Raw genomic sequence first — 25,558 nt, 5'->3', positions numbered from 1 at the left:
ATAGTAAGATACGGTTTCACTAGTTTAAAATAATATTTAAAGCATTTAACTATAGTATAATAGCATACATATCGTCTTGGTGAGGGAAGTGCTTCCACCTCTGTCAAAATTTGTCGGATTCTTGACATTATTGTCACGATCAATTAACATAATTCTCTGTTTCATTAACAAAATCGTGAAAGAATAATTGCTAATTAACCTAAAAACTCCAAGAAAGTGGGAATTTCCAAGCATCTTTAATGTGCATAGTTGTGGTACTATATACCTTCAACAAGAAGTTACGGTTTTCCAGCTTTTTGTCTATTTTAATTGAGAGGAATAATAAAGAGTTTAATTATATAGTAATATATTACAGAAGCATTCGTGTTTTGTCGATAAGGTTAATGAAGGCCAGCTCCACATTTATTTTTATTCGAAAAACAGAAGATGCATGAATATGTGAGGTAGATATGCTTTTCTATTTTTGTATCAATCAGTACATTTATAATGTTGAGGAAAAAAAAAGAAGAATACATTTATACACGCTTGATTGAATGAAAAAATGTCGGACAATTATATTATTATAGGTGGGTGCGAAAAAATGCACTAAGAAATAGAGATGGCTATAATTTATGGGCCCAACTTAACCTTTAACCCTATTAGCCAATTGGGCCGGGCTTATTTTGCCTACTCTTATCTCACAATTAACAAGTACACATAGTGAGAGTTCTGATAAAAGTCAATCCTTTATACTACTTCATTGTCCATGAACAAAAGTCCACTTTTTTACATCATAATTAAAAAATAGTACAAGTAAATGATGGACATATGAAATGACAAATATGAGACATTTAATATCAGAAAAAGGCAATGTTTTAAAAACCGGACCGGACCAGACCAGCCGGTTCGACCGGTCGGACCGCGAACCGGTAGGTAGTCCGGTCCGGTTCACCCCTTTAAACCACCACTGCATTGAACCGCTGTGAACCGGCCGGTCAGACCGGTTGGACCGTGAACCGGAAACCGGTTTCTATTTTTTTCAAAATTTTTTAAAATTTATTGTTGGTAGAGGTTGAACTCATGACCTTTCTTCTAGTTAAGAAGACCTCTACCACTCCACCACATGGGCTCATTGAACAATTTGAACAATAAATATTTTTATACATTAACCATTAATTTTATCTAAAAAACTAATAATTCATTTTAATTTTATTATTCTTTAATATAATTGTTAATTATAATATATATAATTATCATCCTTTATATTTTAATGATGCTCTACTTACCACCTATATTATTATTAGTACCATATAAGATTCATTATTTACTATAAATAAATTTTTTATATTACATACTTAATTTATATACCCTAGCTATTGACATTAATGAATAATCTTATCTAAACTAATTAATAAGTACTTAATTCATATTTAATTATATAATATTTTACAAAATACATTTTCTTAAATTAATATAAACATTATCTATTTTAAGATTCATTATTTACTATAAATAAATTTTTTATATTACATACTTAATTTATATACCCTAGCTATTGACATTAATGAATAATCTTATCTAAACTAATTAATAAGTACTTAATTCGTATTTAATTATATATTATTTTACAAAATATATTTTCTTAAATTAATATAAACATTATCTATTTTAATACATGAAATATTAAATTTTTTATCTAGACTAACTAATATTAAATATATATATCTGAATATATTTACTAAATTTTAATATTATTTATATTTATACATCACTAATTATCTATAAGGTTTAATGTTTTGTGATATATTATTAATTGTAAATCATTTACTAAATTTAATATATTTTATATATATTTGTAACAGTAAAACGGTTAGACCGGTGGTTCGACCGGTTGGACCGGTTGAACCGTGAACCAGTAACGTCGCCGGTTCGCTTGCCGGTCCGGTTTTTAAAACATTGGAAAAAGGAATAATATGAAAGCCTTGTGATCACCTCCTCAATATGGATCAACCCAAAACACCACTCTTCCGCTTTTTTATTATACAAGAAGGATCCCCTTGTGATGAGTGTAACTAGATGAGAATTCTTGAGCGCGAAGGCGTCAAAGCTGGGAGTGAAAAGTATACTGATGGTTGGGCGAATTTTTGATGGTGATGAATGCTGGAAAATACAGATCACGACACAGAGATTTACGTGGTTCGATTTACTGAGGTAAATCTACGTCCACGGGAAGAAAAGAGGGCAGAGTTGTATTGCTTGATCTGTTTTCTACAGCTTACAATACAGACTTGCTATTTGATATTTGATCTCTAGAGAACTTAACCCCAGTCTATCTGATCTAAGTTCTATTTATACATTGAACTAAGATCGTGGCTTGCATCACCACTAATGATGGTTGTGGATGTCGTGGAGGTCATGGAGATCCTGCATGGGTCCACTACCTCTTTGTTTGGTCCGCTTATCCCGCATGAGATCCTGCATGATTTGACACCACTAAATAGATCGTGTAGTGGTCATGAGATCCTGCATGGGTCCACTATCTCCCAGTTCGGTCGAATACTGAGACCGAACTGCTGAACTATTGCCGAGCAGCTTTTGCCGATCTGAGAGTAGAGCTTGATTGGTCGGCTTTTACCGAGCAGTAGGCTGGGACCGAACTCTTTGGTAATGCCGAACTGATTGGTCGGCTTTTACCGAGCTGTAGGCTAGGGCCGAACTCTTTGGTAATGCCGAACTGATACTCTTCCTTGGGCTTTGGGTTGATGGGCCGTCACTGCTATTGGGCTTGTTTAGTACGTACTCCATCACTACCCCCCCCGAAAAGCGAAGTGAATCACTTCGGCGAAGGGAGTCACTTCGGCATTCTGGATAAAGGTACGGGGGAGGCTGACGTCAGGGGACGTGCCTTGCGCGTGACTGCATTAAATGCGACAGTAAAATCCGGCCGTTGAATCCTGAAAAGGTGGGATTCGAAACGGTGCGATGATTTTGAAATCTTCTCCGAATCTGATAAATACGTCCTTTCTTCATCAGTTGAACACTTTTGCTATTGCTTCTTCTGCAATCTCTCTCTTTTGCGTAAAAATTTCCTTCCGCTTTCAAGAATTTCTTCAGAATTTCTTCAAACTTTCAAAGAGTAAGAACTATGTCTTCTTCTTCTTCTTCTGAGTCAGGTAGCGGTAGGAAAGGGGGTAAGGGGTCTTCTAGCCGGAAAGAATCCGGGGAGAAGACCGTAGAGTATTTTCACAGCATCTTGAGTAAGGATACTGTGATATCCTTACACGAAAAATATTTTTTTCCTGGGGGGAAGGTTGCGATTCCCGACGACCTTCATAGGGCTGACTCGCCGCCGGAGGGTTACGCCACCGTTTATGAAGCCGGCTTGGAATGCGGGCTTCGTTTCCCTCTTCCCCCTGCCTTTGTAGAGCTGCTAGATTTTTTTCAACTCCCTTTAGGTCAGGTGACTCCGAACTCTTGGAGGCACTTATCGGCCTTTGCTGCCGAACTGCGTAGGCTAGATAAGGATCTGTCTCTGAGGGCAATCCTTAATTTCTTCCAGTTTAAGAGGAAGGGATCTTGGTTTTACTTGATCCCTTTACAGCCCTTTAGAGCCTTTTGTAAAACCAAATGGCCGAAATGGCAAAATCGCTTCTTTTTTTATAATAGGACTTCGGCTTCGGACTTTTCCTGGAGAGGGCCGAAGTCCGTTATTCCTCATCCTCGGGTAGAACCGTTGGACGAGCTCGAGGCCGAGCTCAATAAGATTCCCATGATTAGGAAGCAGTACTTGGAGTCTGAGCTCGTCAAGGGCGACTTCGTGTTCGACTCCTCGTCTTCGGACGAAGAGGCTGAGGGTGAGGATTTCTTTTTTATGCATTACTGCCTTGACGACGAAAACTAACCTTGTTTTCTTGCTTTTTGGCAGTGAACTTGCTAAACAAGTTCGGTCGCAAATCCTCCGAATCTAAGGAACCGGAGAGGCCGAAAACCAGCAGCTCGGCGTCTGATGCCGAGAAGAATCCGAAGAGGCAAAAGACCTCTTCGGATCCAAAGTAGCCGGAGTCGACTTCGGCAAGTAGGAAGGGGAAGACCCAGAAGCCCCCAAGAGCGCCGGAGAAAGACGTGGTCTTGGCGCCTCCTTCGGAACATATCTGTGAGCCCTTTTTATGGCCCACGGACTTCGCCGAGGTGAACTTTCTTCTTGATTTTCTGGCCTTGCTTTTTTTTTCTGTATTTTTTGTAGCCCCTCTGTTGACTTTTTGCTTTTTCCATTTTCAGAGGAACGATATGCTCTCCAAGCTCGTCGCCGTCGAACTCTCCAAAGCGTCCAACGACTATGCTGAGATGCAGAGGAAGTTGGCGGCTGCTTGTCATCGGGCCGAGCAGGCTGAGGCAAACTTTGAGAAAGCCAGAGCTGCTAGGATTTCGGCCCAAGATGAAGCTCAGTTTGCCAAAAACCAGCTCGTCATCCAGCGAGAGCAGACGAAACGGAGGGATGCTGCCGCCGTGGTTGCCCAAGGAGAGGTTCTCCGTGCTTTCGCGGAGAAACTCTTTCTGAGCAACCAATTTTCGGCCTTTGTCGGTGATCTGCTGAAACTGATGACCGATAAAGCCGAGCAGGGTCCCGAAGTCATCCTGCCGCTGTACGGCCGAGAGATAGCAGCTCGGCTTCAGAGTCTACCGGTGCTTGAGGAGCTTGCTTCGTCCTCGGTCCTGCTTTCTGCAGACCAAGTTCGTAGTTGCCGAGCTGACCGTGATGAGAATATGGAGGCTATCTTTGCCTCCATAGGGTCAGTTTCACCCGCTCCAATTTTCCACGGAGAGGGTGAGACCGAGCAGCATGAGCGGCAGACCGGCGATGAGCAGGCCGAGCAGGAGGCGCAGCAGATCGGCTATGGTGGCGCCGAGCAGGCTGGGGAGAGCAGGGAGGCCGAGGCTGAAGCTGAAGCCGACAAGGAGAAGGAAGCTGAACCTCACCGAGAAGGCGGAGACGAAGCTGGCGGAGTATGATTTCGTCTCCCTTCTCCTAGTTTAGTTTCTTCCTTCTTGTAAGATGGCCTTGAAGCCCTCCTTGTGTAAAAAAATTTTTCCTTATGTATGAAAAAATTCTTCTGTCTACCCTTGTGTCTTCGTATAGCTTTTCGTACTCTCTTACTCCTGTTGTGGTTTACTACCTGCTCGGTAAGCTGAAATGCCGAACTGACGTAGCTGCTTTGTATTCTTAACTCTCAAGGAGCTGGAGGTACTTCACTGGAAGCGGCTGTACTCTTCGGCTTTAGACGAAGCTGAGAAAAGAGCTATAGCTGACCAGATGAAGAATGACGAACTCTTGGCTCGTTCAATGAAGCTGGAGGCCGATAATAAGGACTTAGAGTCCGAAAAGAAGGATCTGGAGGCCGAGCTGAACACTGCCGTCGCTGAGAGGACTGCGTATGAGGATTTCATCTGCAGGCGTGGGGGAATGACCATCTCTGAAGTTCAGGAACGAGTTGACGAACTGTGGGAGGAATATCATGTACTCCGGAGGAACAATGCGCTGGAGAGCTCGGCTTGCCAACAAGTCGTGAAATCATTGCGGCGCTGGGCTTCTCGGTACGACATAGTTCTTTCCCGGCGTCCCTCAATTGAGAGATTCCTCAGGCATTTCCCGCCAACAGATGCTAGTACTCCAGCTCAAACCTCTGATTCACTTGCTCAAAACCCTATTCCAAGTCAGCAACGAACTCAGGGACAACCAGAGACGTCAAGTCGAGGACGGACTGAAGTTCGCAGAGGAGCTGTGGTTATGAGTGAGCAAGATCGGCAAATGCTTCGTGAAGAGACTCTTCGCCGCCGAGGTGCTAGGGCTTCCCTGGCTCAGAGAAGAGGTGGCAGGTCGATTAGAGCATCTCGTCGACCTGCTTATTCTGCAGCTGCCCGGAACGCCCGAACTCAGCTTCACGAGGATTTTGTGAATAGATGGCTCAACTTTAGCAACCCTGGACAGTAGAATAGTCCTTTGTAATAGCGTAACGCCATCTCGTAGGGTAGCGGAGTTGTGTGCCGAACAAGATTTGAAAAATGAAATTTTGTTTTCGCTTCTAACACTCTGTATTTACAGCTTAGCGAAAAAATTTCATCGTACTTGTCCTCGGTCTTATGAAGTAAACTTCTTTGACCGGACTTGGTCCTTGGTCTTATGAAATAAACTTCTTTGACCGGACTCGTCTTTGGTCTGATGAAATAAACATCTTTGACCGGACTCGTCTTTGGTCTGATGAAATAAACATCTTTGACCGGACTAAGCTTGTGTCTTAATTTGGCGAGTTTTATCGCTTGGATCAGACTTTCCCTTATCCTAATTCGGCGAGTTTTATCGCGTGGATCGGACTATCCATTTGTTGCAGTTCGTTTCAGACGAACTGCTTGTTTTTTAAGCCGAATTGTGGTCTTGTATCTTCTTCAGAAGCTTGGACTCACAATCGTTGGCTTATTGTTGCAGTTCGTTTCAGACGAACTGCTTGTTTCTTAAGCCGAATTGTGGTCTTGTATCCTCTTTAGAAGCTTGGACTCACAATCGTAGGCTTATATATGTTCTAAAAAGGGGATCAGCCTTCGAAGAACAAGATACCTCAGCAACATTTGTAAGAGACGACACGCACACAGACAGACAAAACGCACATAGACAAACAAAACGCATATAGACAAACAAAACGCAAGTAAAAAACAAAGAAAGCACATACCCCTAGGACCGAACTAGACACAAGACTGACTGACCGGACTGTCTCTTACAAATGGAACTTCATGAGGTTGGAAATGTACCATGTTCGGGGTGCTTGTTCTCCTGACATGTGAGTCAATTTGTAAGACCCTTTGCCGAGGACTTCTGACACCCGATATGGACCTTCCCATGTGGGTTCGAGTTAGCCCAGCTTTTCTGCTCGGCTTACTTCGTTGTTTCTCAAGACGAGATCTCCCACTTGAAATTGCAGCTTTTTCACCCTTTGGTTATAATACCGGGCTACTTGCTCCTTGTACTTGGCTGCTTTTATGCAGGCCAATTCTCTTCTTTCTTCGGCCAGATCTAGTTCGGCTCTCAGTCCGTCCTCATTCAGTTCTGCTGAGAAATTAAGAGTTCAGGGACTGGGTATGCCGATCTCAACCGGAATCACGGCTTCAGTGCCGTACACCATCGAGTTCGGCTCCGGTGTGACTTCGGTCATTTCGCCTGCCTCTGACTCCGGCTGCTGTGATTGCTATGCTTGATGGTGCCGATCTGATTGCTCGGCACTTTTAAGCGCAATCTGCAAACACTCTTGCTCTTTTTTGATCACCTCGGATGACCGCTATCCCTCCTTTAGTGGGGAAGGAGTTCGGCGAGGAAGCCTTGGATCGCTATGATCGGGCTTCTTTTTGTCTTCTCTAGATGAGCTGTCTAAAGACCGTTTTCGACGGTCTGCCTCATCGGCACGAGAAAACTGGTCCGCAATGTCCCACATCTCTTGAGCTGTTTGCGGACTGCATTCCACGAGCTTTCTGTAGAGAGCTCCGGGCAGGATTCCATTTTGGAATGCCGAAATGACAAGTAGATCATTGAGATCATCTACTTGTAGGCATTCCTTGTGGAACCTCGTCATAAAGTCGCTGATCTTTTCGTCGCGACCTTGACGCGTAGAAAGCAGCTGAGCCGAAGTGATTCGGGCTTCCGCTTTCTGAAAGAACCTCCTGTGGAAAGCATCCATTAGATCTCGGTAAGATCTAATGCTGCCTTGGGGGAGGCTATCGAACCACCTTCTTGCGTTCCCGATAAGCAGCTCGGGAAACAGCTTGCACATGTGGACCTCATTGAGACCCTAGTTCGCCATGTTATACTGATAGCGTCCCAGGAAGTCATGAGGATTCACCAACCCGTCATAAGTCATCGACGGGGTTCGGTAGTTCTGTGGAAGGGGAGTTCGGGTGATATCGTCCGAGAACGGAGTCTTCAATGCTCCGTACATGGCGAACCCGACATCTCTTCGGTATGGAGGAGATGGAGATCTCCTGTGATTCCGGTACCGAGGAGGAACAGGAACATGTCGGGGTTGAGGATTCTTCTTTCTGGAAGACACGGCACTACTGCGGTAGTGACTTTCATGTCTGGATGAGGAAGGAGAATCCACCGTTTTCGTCTTCGGCTCTTGGCTCTTTTGCAGGAAGGCTAAGAACTCATCCTGCTTCTCAGCCAAGAACAGCTTGACAGCCTCATTCAAATCAGGCTGCTGGGAAGACTCGGTGCGATGAGTCTTTGAGCGGCTTGTTCCTTCTCCGTGAGAACTGGAAGTAGATTTCTCCCGAGGCTGTTTTCCAGACCTGCGGGCTGGACTAGCTTCCTCATGGTTATCACGAACGGTATTATGGGTGTTACGTGATCTGGTATGCATTTTTTTTGGTGGAAGAGGATCAAAAACTCGCTTTATCACAAATTTGGTTCTCTGTTTCCCACAGACGGCGCCAGTGATGGTTGGGCGAATTTTTGATGGTGATGAATGCTGGAAAATACAGATCACGACACAGAGATTTACGTGGTTCGATTTACTGAGGTAAATCTACGTCCATGGGAAGAAAAGAGGGCAGAGTTGTATTGCTTGATCTGTTTTCTACAGCTTACAATACAGACTTGCTATTTGATATTTGATCTCTAGAGAACTTAACCCCAGTCTATCTGATCTAAGTTCTATTTATACATTGAACTAAGATCGTGGCTTGCATCACCACTAATGATGGTTGTGGATGTCGTGGAGGTCATGGAGATCCTGCATGGGTCCACTACCTCTTTGTTTGGTCCGCTTATCCCGCATGAGATCCTGCATGATTTGACACCACTAAATAGATCGTGTAGTGGTCATGAGATCCTGCATGGGTCCACTATCTCCCAGTTCAGTCGAATACTGAGACCGAACTGCTGAACTATTGCCGAGCAGCTTTTGCCGATCTGAGAGTAGAGCTTGATTGGTCGGCTTTTACCGAGCAGTAGGCTGGGACCGAACTCTTTGGTAATGCCGAACTGATTGGTCGGCTTTTACCGAGCTGTAGGCTAGGGCCGAACTCTTTGGTAATGCCGAACTGATACTCTTCCTTGGGCTTTGGGTTGATGGGCCGTCACTGCTATTGGGCTTGTTTAGTACGTACTCCATCATATACCTTCCACGTTTGCTATAATGAAGTTTAGGACTCTATTTTTAAGGTTTTGGTTGGAGCAAGTGTTCCATGTTTGCAATAATGAAGTTTAGGACTTCATTTCTAAGGTTTTGGTTGGAGCAAGTGTCTGATATTTTCCAAGGTATCAAGAGCATTGGATGAATTTAGTGATAGAAGCATCTCATTTTCGCAAAACTTCTGCAGGTAAGGGATCTCATATTTGTCAGCAAGCAGCTATCGCCAACGACCAAACGTGTTTCTTAATATTCTCTTTTGGAAGACTTCCACTGTACAAGAACTCGAGTAGGGCTTCTAGTTCCTCGTGATTAAGCTCTGGTAGCGTTATCGTTTGATTCGCCGGAGCTTTGCATTCGTTTGAATCCAGCATGTTTCGAAATATTGTAGATCTCGTTGCCTGTAGATGTATATGGTGTAACAGGGTAGGGATCAATGCATAACGACAACTTAATGCATGACTAGAGACTAAGTCTCAACCATTAGGCTAAAAAAAGGGGGAAGATGAGTTTGGATGAACTTTGAAAACACGAAGGTCATTTTATAGACGTTTTGGTTCGTTCCAAGGGTATCTAGTTCATTTTAATTAAATCATAAGTGTAGTGAACTAAAATGCCCCTTATAGTGACCTACGTGTTTTCAAATCCGAAAACTTTATAACTAAATTTCAACCTTATATTTTTTTAATTTAGTAGTTTAAATTTGATCTCTAGTTATGCAAGAGGTAGTGGTTGTATAACACTACTCGAACATTACATATAGTCAGATGTAATGAACAAGCATACCAGTTCTAACGGTCCAGTTCCAATTCCACCGGTTCATTTTGAAACATTAATTTATTTGTCCGACCAAACAAATTGAATTTTTTACATACCAACAAGCTGAACCGAAACTGGCATACTAACACTAAGTTTTTGGGAGAATTTGGCCAAAACTCAAAAAATTGACAAATTCATTGAAAATAAGAGCAAATATAGCTAGAGTCGCAAAAAAACAATATGAGTCAAGATCATCTCCAGTGATACTCTAAAATCCAAAATGGAGAGTTAAGGCCCATCTCCCATCCCATTGAGTTTTTCAGCAAAATATATCCAATATTTTTATTATATTAAGATAAACCCAAATCAGTTATTCAAATTTTATTATTAGAAAACATAATTAGATAGAGAATATTTTTTTGATGCGATGAATTTAGTGTAAATGGTTGGCTAGATGTTCTTTATGAGTTCAAAATAGGAACCGTAAATTTATTTCGCGGGTTTTATTACATACCAATAATGCTCGATGGGCGGGTATCGGGGGCTCGTTGTCACCGGCCATGAGTAGAATACAGTATGCATTTGATCCTTCAAAGCGTTAGCAAAGCCACTTAAGTAAGTTATCTTCTCATTTAGCAACTTCTCTCCTGATTCATCTCCTGACTCATCTCCCTATTCATCTCCTCCATCAATTTCAAGGACTTTACAAATCCCTATTACACACATCAATCATATAATTGTTTAAATCAGTATATATGAGTATTACTTCAAAATCATGAGCTAAATTAGATTTATATGAATTAATTAATTATAATTGGACTATGAGAAATTTAACATTTAACAATATAATAAAGACAATATTAAAATATTTTATTTTATATGTAACGCCTTTATAATTTTTAAAGGATAATTGTTTTCGACAAGTCAATATATCTTAAAATCATCAAAAAACTTGGATCTAAAATGAAGTTATCGCGACCAAAGGTGCCTAATTAATACGAACCTCTATTATTATTATTTAGTTTAGATATTATAGGGATTTAGCGTATCTTTTTCTATATCTTTGCTTTCTTGTTCATTAAGTCAGTAGCATTATAAATAGGATAGACTGTTATCTTTTTTATTCATTCAATCAATCAATAAAATCATTATCGTTTGCCCACTGTGGAGTATCAAGCATCCAAAATTATCTATCGCTGCCGACAAGATTCATTCTTGCGCCCAGCTCTATCTCCGGAGATCACCGCCGATCCAAGACTTGGGCGCCGGATTAATCAACGGATTTAAACTCTCAACGCTGCCGACGGAGACTCCTCCGCGCCAGCCCTATCGTTTGTCCGCCGACCCTTAAACGAGGGCGCCGAAATTGCGGTGTTACAGTTGTGAATTTGAACGGAATTCACGTTAGGAGCAGGAGGCTCTTAACAATTGGTGTTTTCATTGAGAGTTGACCCTCCCACCATCTCGAACCGAAGCTACACCGCTGCCCGACGGAAAACATTCCGCGCACAGCAACTGCTTTGGTTGTCGAGTCCCGCCTGTCCGCCGAGCTCTAGCCGCAGGACAACACTACTTCTGCAACGCCCGACGGGAAGGATTCCCGCATGCCGCGTCGAAGTCAGACGATCATCATCCACCACAGCCACACCTCAGTCCGTCAACATGTCATACGACTACGCCGGCTATCGCCGTCGTCAATACGACTTCCCTCATGCCACACAGACATCCCGTCCCTACCATCCAGTTGGGACCCTCCGAGCATCCGGGTGGAAGTACTCCGCCCGCCGTCGTGGCCTGATCCAGAATCACCCTACGTCTCACACCACTTGGATCCACCTGATCGTCGCCCACGACCGAGATACCAGCCCATCGGGTACCGCGATCGTGCGCAAGACGCTTGGCCCCGACACCGCGGCGGCTACGTCGAGAGGGGTGGCCACCTATCTGATCGCACAGAGCATCAGACCCAATTAGGGTTTGATCACTACCCGACAACCGCAACGCAGCGGCACCGCCCAACGTGCTGGGACCCACCGGCGCAACAGCAGGACCGCGACTACCTGACCGTTGACCGTCCCCGACGCTCGGAGACGTGCTGGGACCAACCTCGCCCTCGGGAGGAGGTGAGAGCGCGAGTCCAGCCCGCCTCCCACCAGCCCCGCTACTCCACCGAAAAGCCCACGCGGGACCTGTACAGTTAGCCCGCACATGTGACCAGTCAAACTCCGGAGCAGCCACGCCTGCCGCTAATACGAGTCTCCCAGGCGGAGAAGTCATAACGGTCCAGGTTGGGTCTCTGCTGGCACTGTCCCGAGAAATGAGTGATGGGACATGTGTGTAAACAACGCATTCTCTGTTATGCGGATGATGGGGAGGAGTTTGAGGAGAACATTCAATATGAGAATTTAGCCGAAGAGAAAACTGATAATACTCCCACGATAGTATTCGGTGATGATGTTCCCCATGACATTACCGATGTTCACAATGATGGCGCTCCTCTTGATGTTCAAAACAACGAGTCCCCTGGAGAGTTCCTCAAGAACAAAGGGATTGTCAAGAACGACAGTGAGCCACCGCAAGTGCTCGTTGGGGTATATGCTGAGAAGATTGGTGAAAAGGATGAGACATTGCTAGAAGATAAAGAGGAGGATGGTTCTATTGGTGAAGTGGAGAAAATAATCGCCTTACTCAATATTGTTCAAGTGTCATCCAAAAATGTTGTTGGAAATTGTTGGGGCAAGAAAGGAGATGGTGCTTACACCGATTTGCCCGTAATTGTTTGTGTCTATGTGGATTTGAATGTCAGTGATGTTCCAAGTATGAATCATCGATCAACATCGCTCCACAAAGATGCAAGGTTGATCCCTCCGAGTAATGACATGCCATGCTTGGGCATTCTGGGAGGCGTGGACAAGCTTTTCGATTTGGCAAAGAATTTTTTCCGACAAAGTTGGGTCTCCTTTGTTGATTTTTTATGGAAGTGAAGAAGGGAGACGTTCTTCTGTTAGGTGTGTGTTTGATCCAGGAGGAGTTGTCTCGCCGAAGCTTCTGCTTTCAACTCTTCTTTTTGCTTCGTGGTTCCCACCTTGAGGACAAGGTGGATTTTAACCGTGGGGGAGTTGATACGAACCTCTATTATTATTATTTAGTTTAGATATTATAGGGATTTAGCGTATCTTTTTCTATATCTTTGCTTTCTTGTTCATTAAGTCAGTAGCATTATAAATAGGATAGACTGTTATCTTTTTTATTCATTCAATCAATCAATAAAATCATTATCGTTTGCCCACTTGTGGAGTATCAAGCATCCAAAATTATCTATCGCTGCCGACAAGATTCATTCTTGCGCCCAGCTCTATCTCCGGAGATCACCTCCGACCCAAGACTTGGGCGCCGGATTAATCAACGGATTTAAACTCTCAACGCTGCCGACGGAGACTCCTCCGCGCCAGCCCTATCGTTTGTCCGCCGACCCTTAAACGAGGGCGCCGGAATTGTGGTGTTACAGTTGTGAATTTGAACGGAATTCACGTTAGGAGCAGTAGGCTCTTAACACTAATGCATATCATTTTTCGAATGCTATGCCCCTAACCTAGATATCATACATAGCACGTCACAAACTATATCTTTTTGGAGTAATTTTAATACTTAAAACATTGATTTTTTTTTACAAAAGGTGTAATACTATCGAAAATTTAAATACTTTAGGTTGACAATTCAACATACCATGGTTTTTTTTAAATGTTGATGCATACCTACAATTATCAATGACAACAAGATTCCTTAAATATCCAATCCTATGTTAATAATTTTTTAACTTACATAAGATACTTATATGTAATTTTGATACAATCAACGATTTAAAATAACACATAAACCTAACTCTATCAAAATAACATTACTAATAAAAAATCTAATGAACAGAATTCTTACAGTAGTCGGCGGCACGAGTCGCAAATCGCCGCCGTTGGTTGTGAGAATGAGAATTTGTTGACAGAATTTGGGCTTTTTATAAACACAAAAATATATAATGGGCTAAATTAATTGAAACAGCCCAACAACAAAACATTTATTGGCCCAAAACTTATAACATGCCAAAAATAAACCCTCATAATTTTCCCATTAAGATACGGTTTTCACTAGTTAACAATAGTATATTTAAAACAATTAACATAATTCTCCCTAGTAAGATATGGTTTCACTAGTTAACAATAGTATATTTAAAACAATTAACATAATTCTCTGCTGTAACAAAATCGTGAAAGAATAATTGCTAATTTACCTAAAAACTCCAAGAAATTGGGAATTTCCAAGCATCTTTTATATCTATTTAAATTGAGACGAATAATATAGAGTTTAATGAGATTTGACCTCTTTCTTCTTTTCCTCTTTCATTTTGATATGCTTTTCGTATCTTTTCAACATTAATGATTTCTTGCTCCTTCACACGTTCCCAATTTTGGCAGCCAATTTAATGATTCCAGTGAATTTCTCATTCTTCAAAGCAAGTAAGACCATCCACAACAGGTCTCGCCGGCGTCTCGCGTCTCGTCCCGGCGAGACGAGACCCCGGCGAGACGCGTTGCAGCCTCCGTCTCGTCCCGCGTCTCGTCTCGGCGAGCCACGAGACGAGCTGTCTCGCCACGCGCCTAGGCGACGTGGCGCAGCCCGGCGTCGTGCGTGACGCCCACTCGCCGGCCCGCGAGTGGGCGTCGTCACATGCTGACGCAATAAATATTTTTTTAAAAAAAAATCAAATTTAAATTAAAAAAAAATTGTAACGGTATTATTACCGTTTTTTTGTTTTTTTTTATAATTTTTTTTGTTTTTTATTAAATTTTTTACTCTATAAATACTCCTAAACTCATCCTCATTTACACACAACTACACATCTATTCTTCCTATCATCTAAATTTTCTCTCAAATTTTCACTGAAATTTTCATAACCCAACTCAAGATGTCCGGCGACGGCGAGGGCAACTATGGCGGCTCCGGCTCCGGCGGGTGGGATCTCAACTCGTTCGGCGATTGGGAGAACATGATCAACACATTGGGTGGTGGAGGTTCGTCAACGCCGGGGACGCAGGGTTCGGCGACGCCGGGGGGTACCAACCACCCAATTTTGACCTTGATGCATATGTTCGTTCCAACGTCCCGCGGTTTTCGCAGGGATTATCCCAGATCCGGGAGGATTTTCCAGTTGATCCCACGCCGGGCATCGGCCGAGGCGGTGGAAGTGGGCGAGGCGGTGGAAGTGGGCGAGGCGGTGGAGGTGGCCGAGGCAGTGTACAACCCCAGACGGGCGAGGACGAGGAGGAAGAAGAGGAAGAAGATCTTGGCCGACATCCGTACAACAACCTCGAAACGATGGCGGTGTACAACGCCTGGATCACGGTCTCGTACGATCCCATCGTCGGGAATCAACAAACCCGGAAGTGTTTCTGGGAAAAGGTTGTCGAGGTCTACCACCAAATAAAGCCGAACCGCTCCCGCAAGCGCACACTTAAAATGATCCGCTGTCACTTTGACCGAGTCGACCGACAGGTCAAAAAATTCTGCGGCATCTACTCGACTGAAGAGGCGCGCTACCAAAGCGGCACCACGGCCACCGACATTTTGACGTCCGCTTTGCGCGCCTACTACCAGGACGAGGGACATCAATTCAGATTTGTTGATGTTTGGCAGGCCGTCAAGGACGAGGAACGATGGGCCGACGGTTTTCGCTCCAGCTCGGGCTCAAACTCGAAGCGCACGAAGCATACGGCGAGTGGCCAATACTCGTCTAGTGCTGGTGCGTCTGGTGGTGACACTGCTGAAGGCATCAGCCAACATGATGCTGAATCCCAGGAGTTTGCGGGTACGGTCGGCGATGCAGGAGGATCCGCGAGTAGGCGCCGTCGGCCGCAAGGGACGAAGGCGGCGAAAGCGGCTAGAGCAAGGAAGGGCCGAGGCGAATCAAGCCAGCCGGCCTCAGGATCGGGCTCGCGAGGAGGCTCGGACACACTTATGGTGGCGTACATGACCGCCACAATGGAGGACACTTCCCGCTTCTCGCACTCCCAATACGCGGCCTGGTGGAACGGAATTGTGCATATGGCAGCACAACTTGGCCTTCCGACTCCCCCTCAACCTCGACCGCCTCCGGAGGATGATTAGCCCTTCCGATTAGTTTTTTTTTTATTTTGTGTGTTTTTTTATTTTGTGTGTTTTTTTTATTTTGTGTGTTTTTTTATTTTGTGTGTTTTTTTATTTTGTTTTAATTTTAATAAAGTGTGTTTGTTTAAATTGAATTGGGTTTTAAAAAAAATTATAAATTAAATTGAATGAATAGTAATTAAGAGACGGTATAGAGACGGTTAAGAGACGGGCTCCGTCTCTTAGTTAAGAGATGGAGGCAAAAAGGACAGTGGGGCCCTCAAATAGTGCTCAAATAGTAGTTTAAGAGACGGTATAGAGACAGCGTTGTGGATGGCCTAAAGAAATTGCCTCTCTTCCTTCTTCTTAGAAAACTTTGGACTTCCAGCCGCTGAATTTCTCATTCTTCACAGCAACTGAAGAAATTGCCATTTACTTTATCTACATAAAGATGTAAATTTCTTATCTGCTCATTTTTGCCCAATTCTTTAAATTTTTTATCACGCTCCAAAACCATCCGCACAACTTCTCTCCATTTATTGTTCGAAGTGAAATTCCACAATACATCACCATTCACCTTCTTTCTCCAAAGGGTATCTTCTCAATTTTTAGTACAGTAATTAGTTTCTTTGTAATTAATTCACCTTATGAAATCTGAGATTTTTTACTGTCTAATTCGCTAAAAGGTTGAATAGAGGGAAATTGTTCGGATATCGAATTCAAACCCAATGCTAGTAGATTCGAAATTTGAAGAGAAAGGTATAGGACTGGTGGTCCCCGGAGAATTCCAAATTTTGGGTGAATTGGATTTGTGATGATGTCGTGCTTAGTGAAAGAAAATTTCAGAGAAGTTGTGCAATTGGGAGAAAGAATGATGTGGAGTATGAAGATGAATTTCTGAATTAAAAAAAATATCAGAAGGAAGTGGATTGGTGTTCTTGGAAGGAGACATGGATATGAGAATAGGGAAAAAAGGTAAAAAAAAATCGGCAAGCAAGTAATGTAAAAATGAAAGAGAAAAAGAGTCACTCAAAATCTGTCGCTCAGCAGATCAAATCTCAGAGTTTAATTATATTACAGAAGCATTCGTGTTTTGTTCGATAAGGTTAATGAAGGCCAGCTCCACATTGATTTTTATTCGAAAAACGGAAGATGCATGAATATGTAACGTAGATATGCTTTTCAATTTTTGTATCAATCAGTACATAATGTTGAGGGAAAAAGAAAAGAACACATTTATACACATTGAATGAAAAAATTTCGGACATTTATATTATGTTGGTGGGTGCGAACAAATGCACTAAGTAATTGAGATGGCAAAGATCGGGCCAGGCTGAGACGACCTGTTCGAGATCATTGCATATTTTCTCTGAAAAACAAGCAAGGTCGGGCTGTCTCGAAAATCCAACAAATCCCAAACAATGAAACCTAATCGGCCTCGTAATTCCATTTGTAGTGCAAAACTTTCGCATCGGGCATGGGCAGCCCGGCCTCATTGTGCTAGTGATCGTTTAAGGAACCTAAACCCTGAACCCTCATGGGTCTAAAATTTTGGGGCCAACTTTGCCCTTAACCCCGTTAACCAATCGGGTTGGGCTTAATTTGCCTACTCTCAGTAGCGGACCTACTTGGGGTCATGGGGTGCATTGGAACACCCATCCATTTGTGATATACTTACGATATACTCCCTCCGTCCCGCACTACTCGCACTTATTTCCTTTTTGGGCGTCCCAAGTTACTTGCACTCTTTCCATTTTTAGTAAAAAATTTCACCTACAGCCGTCATTTTTGACTTTCCTATACACTCATTCCTTAATCTCCGAGCCGAAAAGGAAATGAGCGAGTAGCCCGGGACGGAGGGAGTATTATATATTATACAAATTTAACATTTCATTGTTTAGCCATGGCAAATTTGTCTTCCAACCTGGAAGCTTAAATTAGTAATTTGTGGTCAGTAATATAAGAATTAAAGTACAAATTCTTTAGTCCATATCATATAGTATTAGTACATTTAATTTTAAAATTATGCTCTTTATTTAAAAAAATCTATTCTTTAATTATTTTGCTGATGTGTAGTTTTGAATTTATGCTTTTTATTTTCAAATTTATCAGTTCTTTCACTATTTCGGTACCGACAATGGAATTGTGTGTATTTTTTTAAAACTTATATAGCTCATTTTCAAATTATTTCTCTCTCATTATTCATCTTTCTATCATAGTTCCATAATGTTTATGTCTAAAGCGTTTTTGGCATTGTTGACATTAAAAATATATAACTAACTGTTAATATTAATTTTGGACCCAGTATTAAAATCCTGCGTCCGCCACTGCCTACTCTAATCTCACAATTATCAGAAGGGTGCATGGTGAACAAGTTCTTATATAAGTCAATCCCTTATACTCCCCCGCCCGTGAATTAATATTTCATAGTTTTTGCGAAATGTAAATGAAAGTAAATCAAAGAAAACAATAGTGAAATACAATATATATATATATATATATATATATATATATATATATATATATTACATTAATTTTATGATATTGGTATATAAGTGAAATGAAATAGTGAATTAAGAGATTATTACTAAAAATAAAAATAAAAAATAAAAATGAGATATTTAATATCGGAACACTATGAATGTTTTGTAAGTATATGTTACGATCCCCCTATATCTTAGGATTTCCCAAATATTTAGTTATCTTTTTATTCCCCATATCTTTTGATTCATAGTATATTTTCATATCTTGTTTTCGTGTTCCCTAAGCTAGTATTCTAGTATTATAAATAGGGCTAGGTTGTTATCTTTTTATTCAATTAATGAAGAAATAATTTGCCCACATTACTTGTGCAATACTCCTTATCAAACCTTGAAGACTGCCGACAGAGGAAGTTCTCCGCGCCAGCCACGAATTGAGCCGCCGACCCCAACGTTCGGGGCGCCGGATTGGTGTGTTGCGAGTGTAATCGCAGGATTTCTTCGTTAAGAGAATTGTGCTCTTAACAACTGGTGCTTTCATCGGTTCTCACCCTCCGCATCCATTCACCCTAATTAGAGACTTTGAGATGCCAAATTTGGAATACTCCTATACAACCAAGTTGTTTGATCGCATACATGCTGCGATTGACAAACTGGAGACCCGGTTGGACGCAGCCAATCGACGCTTTGGCAAACTTCGTGTGCCTCCCCTGCCGGAGCCACCGCCTCATCAGACTCCAGACCCGATGTACTCGCAGCGAACCCGCCGCTATCCACCCCACAGTCAGTTGCGGCCTAGAACACCTCCATACACCTCTAGGCCGTCATCGTATTTCAGCCCAGATACGTACGGCCCACAGTCGTATTCGTGTTCAGACTGGGAACAACCTGGAGTGCTCAGCGACTACTACAAGCCGCCGCACGCACGCTCTATTTCCAGTTGGTATTCCGCCCGACAGAATGTCTATCGGCCTCCGCGCAACGCCTTCACCTCTGGGGATCAGTTCGCGGAGCAGGAACGACCACTCCGATAGCCGCATTGCGCTCGCCAAAGCCCGAACTCGGGTTGGTCTTAATCAGAATCGCACCAGCAGCCGTTTCTGCATGTGAAAAACCAGACTTGCCGGGATCTGCCCTCCCAAACGTCCGGTCGCCGTGTTGGAAAGATTCGCGCTCCCCCGTTGCCAGAACATCAGCCACAGTTGACTCCGTCAGATCGTCAGCTACAGCAGCCAAGTACAACATCGACTATTGAGCTTCATCCCTACGCCGCACCGTGCCCTTGCCAGCCCTTGCTATCGATGTCAGTGAAAGCTCCATTATGCGCCTTTCCTCGTCAACCGCAAGCGGGTGTCTCAAGCTCAAGGAAAAAGGAGTGGAAAATTGATTCGCACGATGATGAAGAGAAGAGGGAAGAGAAGTTGATAGTACTTAGTAATGTGTGGAATCAAAAAGAGATAAGGAAAGAGAATGACTCTATTACCAAAAGAGAAGATGAGGTCAACAACACTTTTCTGAGGATGATCGAGAAAGAGATGAAACCTGAAGCTCTTGATTCTAGTTTGGAGTCGAAAGAAAAGACTTTAAGTATGCATCCTGAAAAGCAGAGCAAAATCGAGAGGATGGAGAGTCTAAGCCTTGTTGAGGAGGACAAGGCTGCTTTTGAGATACAAAAGTACAACCTTGAAGAGGAAATGGAAGAGAAGAGAATGTTATTTGAGGATGAGATTAGAGTCAAGACTGTAAAATTGGTTACGAAGAAGACCGCAATCAGCAACACAAAGAAAATATTGAAAAAGAGAGGGCAGTCTTGTGCGTTTGATCCCGGAGGGACTCTTCGTGGTGTCGTGGTTTCCACCTTGAGGACAAGGTGGATTTTAACCGTGGGGGAGTTGTTACGATCCCCCTATATCTTAGGATTCCTCAAATATTTAGTTATCTTTTTATTCCCCATATCTTTTGATTCACATTATATTTTCATATCTTGTTTTCTTGTTCCCTAAGCTAGTATTCTAGTATTATAAATAGGGCTAGGTTGTTATCTTTTTATTCATGGAATGAAGAAATAATTTGCCCACATTACTTGTGCAATACTCCTTATCAAACCTTGAAGACTGCCGACGGAGGAAGTTCTCCGCGCCAGCCACGAATTGAGCCGCCGACCCCAACGTTCGGGGCGCCGGATTGGTGTGTTGCGAGTGTAATCGCAGGATTTCTTCGTTAAGAGAATTGTGCTCTTAACAGTATATCTCGAAACTAAATCATCAAATGAGACATCTAATATCAGAAGGAATAATATGAAAGCTTTCTAAGTGTATATGCAAAAGATAAGGAAGGTTCATCTATCGCATCATCTCACCCAGTTCGAACTACGAGATCACACCAATATGACACAAACTAAACACCAATCTTTCTCTTTTTAATATCCATGAGGGATGCCCTTGTGATCTGTGTAGTTAGATGGGGATTCTTGATCGCGAAGGCATCATAGGAGGAAGAGAAAACTATTTCATCCATGTTTCTTACAATGAAGCTTAGGACTGTTTCTTTAAGGTTTTGGTTGGAGCAAGTGTCAAATATCTCCAAGATATTAAGTGCGTTGGATGCATTCAGTGATTCAAGCATCTCATTTTCGCAAAACTTCTGCAGGAAAGGGTTCTCGTATTTGTCTGCAGCGATCGCCAACGAGAAAACGTGTTTCTCCATCTTCTCTTTTGGAAGACTTCCACTGTACAAGAACTCGAGTAGGGCGTCTAGTTCCTCACGAGACAGCTCCGGTAGCGTTATTGTTTTATTCGCCGGAGCTTTGCATTGGTCCGAATCCAGCATGTTTCGAAATATTGTCGATCTTGTTGCCTGTGGATGCATATGGGCAGTTTGGCAGGAAGATAAATAAACAAATATAATAAGAACATAAGTATTCTCTCCGTCCCATAAAAATTGGACTTCGGGGACAGCATGAGATTTAACGGCAAAATCTATCATAATCTAAAGTGCCAGTTTAATGAAAAGACTTATTTGCCATTTTTGGCGGGAAATTATGAAGCTATTTTGTTTGCCCTTTTGGTCATTTTGAGAAATGACAACCATTGGATAGAAAAAAGGCAGCTCCTATGGAGCAATAGTGGCTTCTCAAATAGTCCAACCAAATGCAAACTTTTTGAAGAAGATTTGAAACACTTTTAAATAGATGGACTAGAATCTGCATTTTGTGGACTAATTTTGTGATTGCAGTATAGCAGGTTTGGTTCTGCTTGGAATCCGGCGGGTGAGGCGACGAGAGAGATGCTGGAGATGAAGGGAAGCGGCGATGTTGCTGCTGTGCAGGATGGGTTACTGCGGCGGCGATGGTGCAGGAGGGTCAACGGCGGCGGAAGCGGAATAAAGAGAAGGAGAGCCGACGGCAGTGGCTCAACAGCGGCGGTGGCATGAAACCGTGAGAGAGACGTGCGACAAAAACGAGAAGAAGAAAGGAAGAGGAAGAAGAAAAACAGGCGAAGAGGGCGGCGGTGGGCAACGGCGACGGAAAGAGAGATGAGGAAAGTAGAGGGTGGCTGCTGACCGAGGGAGCCGCCGGAGTGCACCACAGCTAGGCTGGCGTGTGGGGGTGGCTGGGCGGCGGCGCATGGCAGGGTTGAAGAGAGAGAGAGAAAAGAGGCGCATCATTTTGACTTAGGGTTTCATGGAATAGTATATTAATTATTGTATACTAATTGGGCTCTAATTTTGGGCTTTTATTGTACTGTAGCATATAATTTGAGTTCTTATGTTAAACTCTATAATGATTATTATATTTAAAGTTAGGTCTAACAATTTTAGAAATTTGACTGTTAGGATAAATAATAAAATGAATTGTACTTCATATTTATTTATCGATTATTAAATTATAAAATACAGTATAAATAGACGTAATGCATTTAAATTTAGTGTACTTGCTATATATATAATTCTTAAATATACTTATAGAATATTTTAACAGTACCTTTTTTGAAGATTGGAGGTTGCTAAAATATCTTCTTTTTATTACATACTTCAAGATTTAACTAATATCATGTGATATGTGAAAATTGTACTCTATTTTTATATAATAATACATAATTAAACTATATAATTATTATATTTATATAATATTTGATTTGTTCTTTTGATCTCTACTCTTACATATTTTCTTTATTTATGTATAGTATTCTAACTAACTCATACTCTTTGATCATTAGTCACATATTTCTTCTTTATCATTTATTTTACTCCACTTATATCATAAATTAAAATTGTATAAAATCGTTTGTTGAAGTTGAAATGTTTTTATTTATTAGGAGGAATAAATTATTAATTTAGAGTAGGACATGATAAGTACTTTTTTGTTTTTGTAAATCTTTCTATTGTTTTGAATTTTTATTTTCTATAGTTTCATTTGTATTAATATTCATTATATAAAAATCTTATGACCCGTGCATAGCACGGGAGTTAATACTAGTTGGTAAAATATGAAAGAAATAAAAATAAAAAGTGATGTGATTGGAGTATTAATAGTGGAGAATGAAGCCTACGATATATGAGAGAAAAAACTTGTCAAAAGTATAAGTGGATTAATTTTGTAGGACACCTTAAAATGAAAAAAGATGCAATTCTTATGGGACGAAAGAAGAATATTTTAGGTTAATTTTGGTCATATAACTTCATGATAGATGGGTTATCTAATCTACTAAATTGCCTCTGTATAGTATATCATATAGTCAAATGTTATGCACCAATGATGCATTGTTTAACCGAAACTGCCGATCCGGTCCCGCAGTACGTTGGATTTCTTACACCATACCAATTTTTAGGAAAATTTAGCCAAAACTAGAAAAATTTACAAATTTGATGAGAACCACAAAAGAAAAACCAAAGTAGTTCAATTAAGAACTATCTTAAAATGAAAACAAAAACTTATCAGTTGACAACTTGTACTGCCAACTTATATAGTCCACCCACTAATATATTTTGTGATAAGGTTTTAAATTTCTCATTTTAAAATAATTTTTAATTAAACCACTCCTTGAGTTAGACCATCTCCAATGATACACTAAAACCTAAAGTGGGATAGGTAATTAGCTTTAATAGTACTCCAAAACCAATCACATTTTTGGCTTTAAAAATAATACATATCTTTAGGTTTACACTAAACTCAAACCCAATTTTTTTTTAATTTTGTGATTAAAAAAAACATAATATAGAGAATATTATTTTAAGTTAGCGTTTAGTGTAAATGGTTGGAGTAAAATCATACTATTTGATATGACATTTACCCTAAAAATGAGTTTGAGTTTAGTGGAAATTGTTAGAGATGCTCTTAGATCCGACAGAAAATAGTCGATTATTCATTCAAAATCGCAACCGGGGATTAGTTACATACCAATAACGCTCTATGAGAGGGTATCGAGGGCTCATTGTCACCACAAAGCGTTAGCAAAGCCACTTAAATAAGTTATCTTCTCACTTTGCAACTTCTCCATCCGATTCATCTCCTCCATCAATTTCAAAGGCTTTACAAATCCCTATTACACACATCAATTATATACGTATACAATTGTTAAAATCACTACTATAGAATACTATTACTTTCAAAATCAAAATGGCACCTTGTAGGAATTTGATGAAGAAGGTAGATTATTGTTGGTGGATTTATCATTTTCAATTTTTTTGGTCAACAAGATTACGCCGCTCTGAGCTTCGTAGCAGGCTGGGCAGATTAAGCTTGTGATAGGCCACGAAGATTGAGGAAGCTCTGCGCAATAGGTGCACTCCATTTTCTCTCTCTAGAATATCAGAAACACTTTACAGAGATCATCACAACAACGATGAAGAAGACTAATGAGAAGAATATAAAGAATAATTCAAATGTATTTCTTCTTATAAGTAGTAGTATTATGCGATAGAAAGGAAAAACAAATCGAGATATATTAAGGAATTCAAATCTAATATCATCCTATAAAAGATTTGATTTCATCCTATAATAGATTTAATTCTTTTATAAAAAATGATCATGAGCTAAATTAGATTAATATGAATTAATTAATTATAACTGGATTATGAGATATTTAACAATATAATAATAATAATATTATAAATATTTTATTTAGTATGTATCGCCTTAATAATTTTCACATGATAAATATTCTCGACGAGTCACAATGTTTTAAAAGCACTTTATGCATTATCTTCGAATGCAATCCCTGATCTAGACATCATAATTAGAAATAAGACGCTAGCTCCACGTCACAAACTATATTTTTCGGAGTAATTTTAACACATTAAATATTTATTCTTTCCTAAATCAAGATGGATACTATTATTATTTGGAGTACTTGATTTGACAATTCAACATCATTCCATGATTTTAAAATAAATTATTGATGCATGCATTATGCATACCTATAATAAGAACATCAAGATTTCTTAGATATCCATTCCTATATTAATAACTTTATTAACTAGAAACTTATATGTAATTTCGATTCAATCAAAATAACACATAAACCTAATTCAATCAAAATAACATTACTAGTCACTAATTTAATTAACATAATTTTTTGTTTTATTAACAAAATCGTGAAAGAATATTTGCTAATTAACCTAAAAACTCCAATAAAGTGGCAATTTCCAAGCATCTTTTATGTGCATATATATAATGTTGGAGGGAAGAAGAGAAGAATATAAATTTGTACACACTTGATTGGATGAAAAGATGTCGGACATTCATATTATTAGTGGTGGGTGCGCGAAAGAATTGCACTGATGGCTAAAGACCGAGCCGGGATGACCCGTTCAAGCTCATCGCATATCTTTATTTAAAAACAAGCAGGGCCGGGCTGTTATCGAAAATCCATCGGATCGCAAACAATGAAACCTAATCGGCCCAAAAATTGCATTTGTAGTACATCATGTCGGGCTTGGGCGGCCCATCCGCTATTGATCATTTAAGGAACCTGAACCAAAATTCTATGGGCCTCAAATTTTTGGGCCCAACTAGCCTTTTACCTTGCTAGC

At 41.1% G+C, this 25,558-nt stretch overlaps 2 pseudogenes; both read right to left on the bottom strand.

Moving 5' to 3' along the window:
- Positions 1–143: 143 nt before the first annotated feature.
- On the bottom strand, positions 144–19,771 carry LOC121760883 (annotated as a pseudogene).
- Positions 19,772–20,923: 1,152 nt separating this feature from the next.
- Positions 20,924–24,436, bottom strand: LOC121761542 (annotated as a pseudogene).
- Positions 24,437–25,558: the final 1,122 nt, after the last annotated feature.

The sequence above is a fragment of the Salvia splendens genome, chromosome 13 (assembly GCF_004379255.2).
Source record: "Salvia splendens isolate huo1 chromosome 13, SspV2, whole genome shotgun sequence".
Lineage (NCBI taxonomy): Eukaryota > Viridiplantae > Streptophyta > Magnoliopsida > Lamiales > Lamiaceae > Salvia > Salvia splendens.
This window is presented reverse-complemented; position numbering and strand designations above follow the sequence as displayed.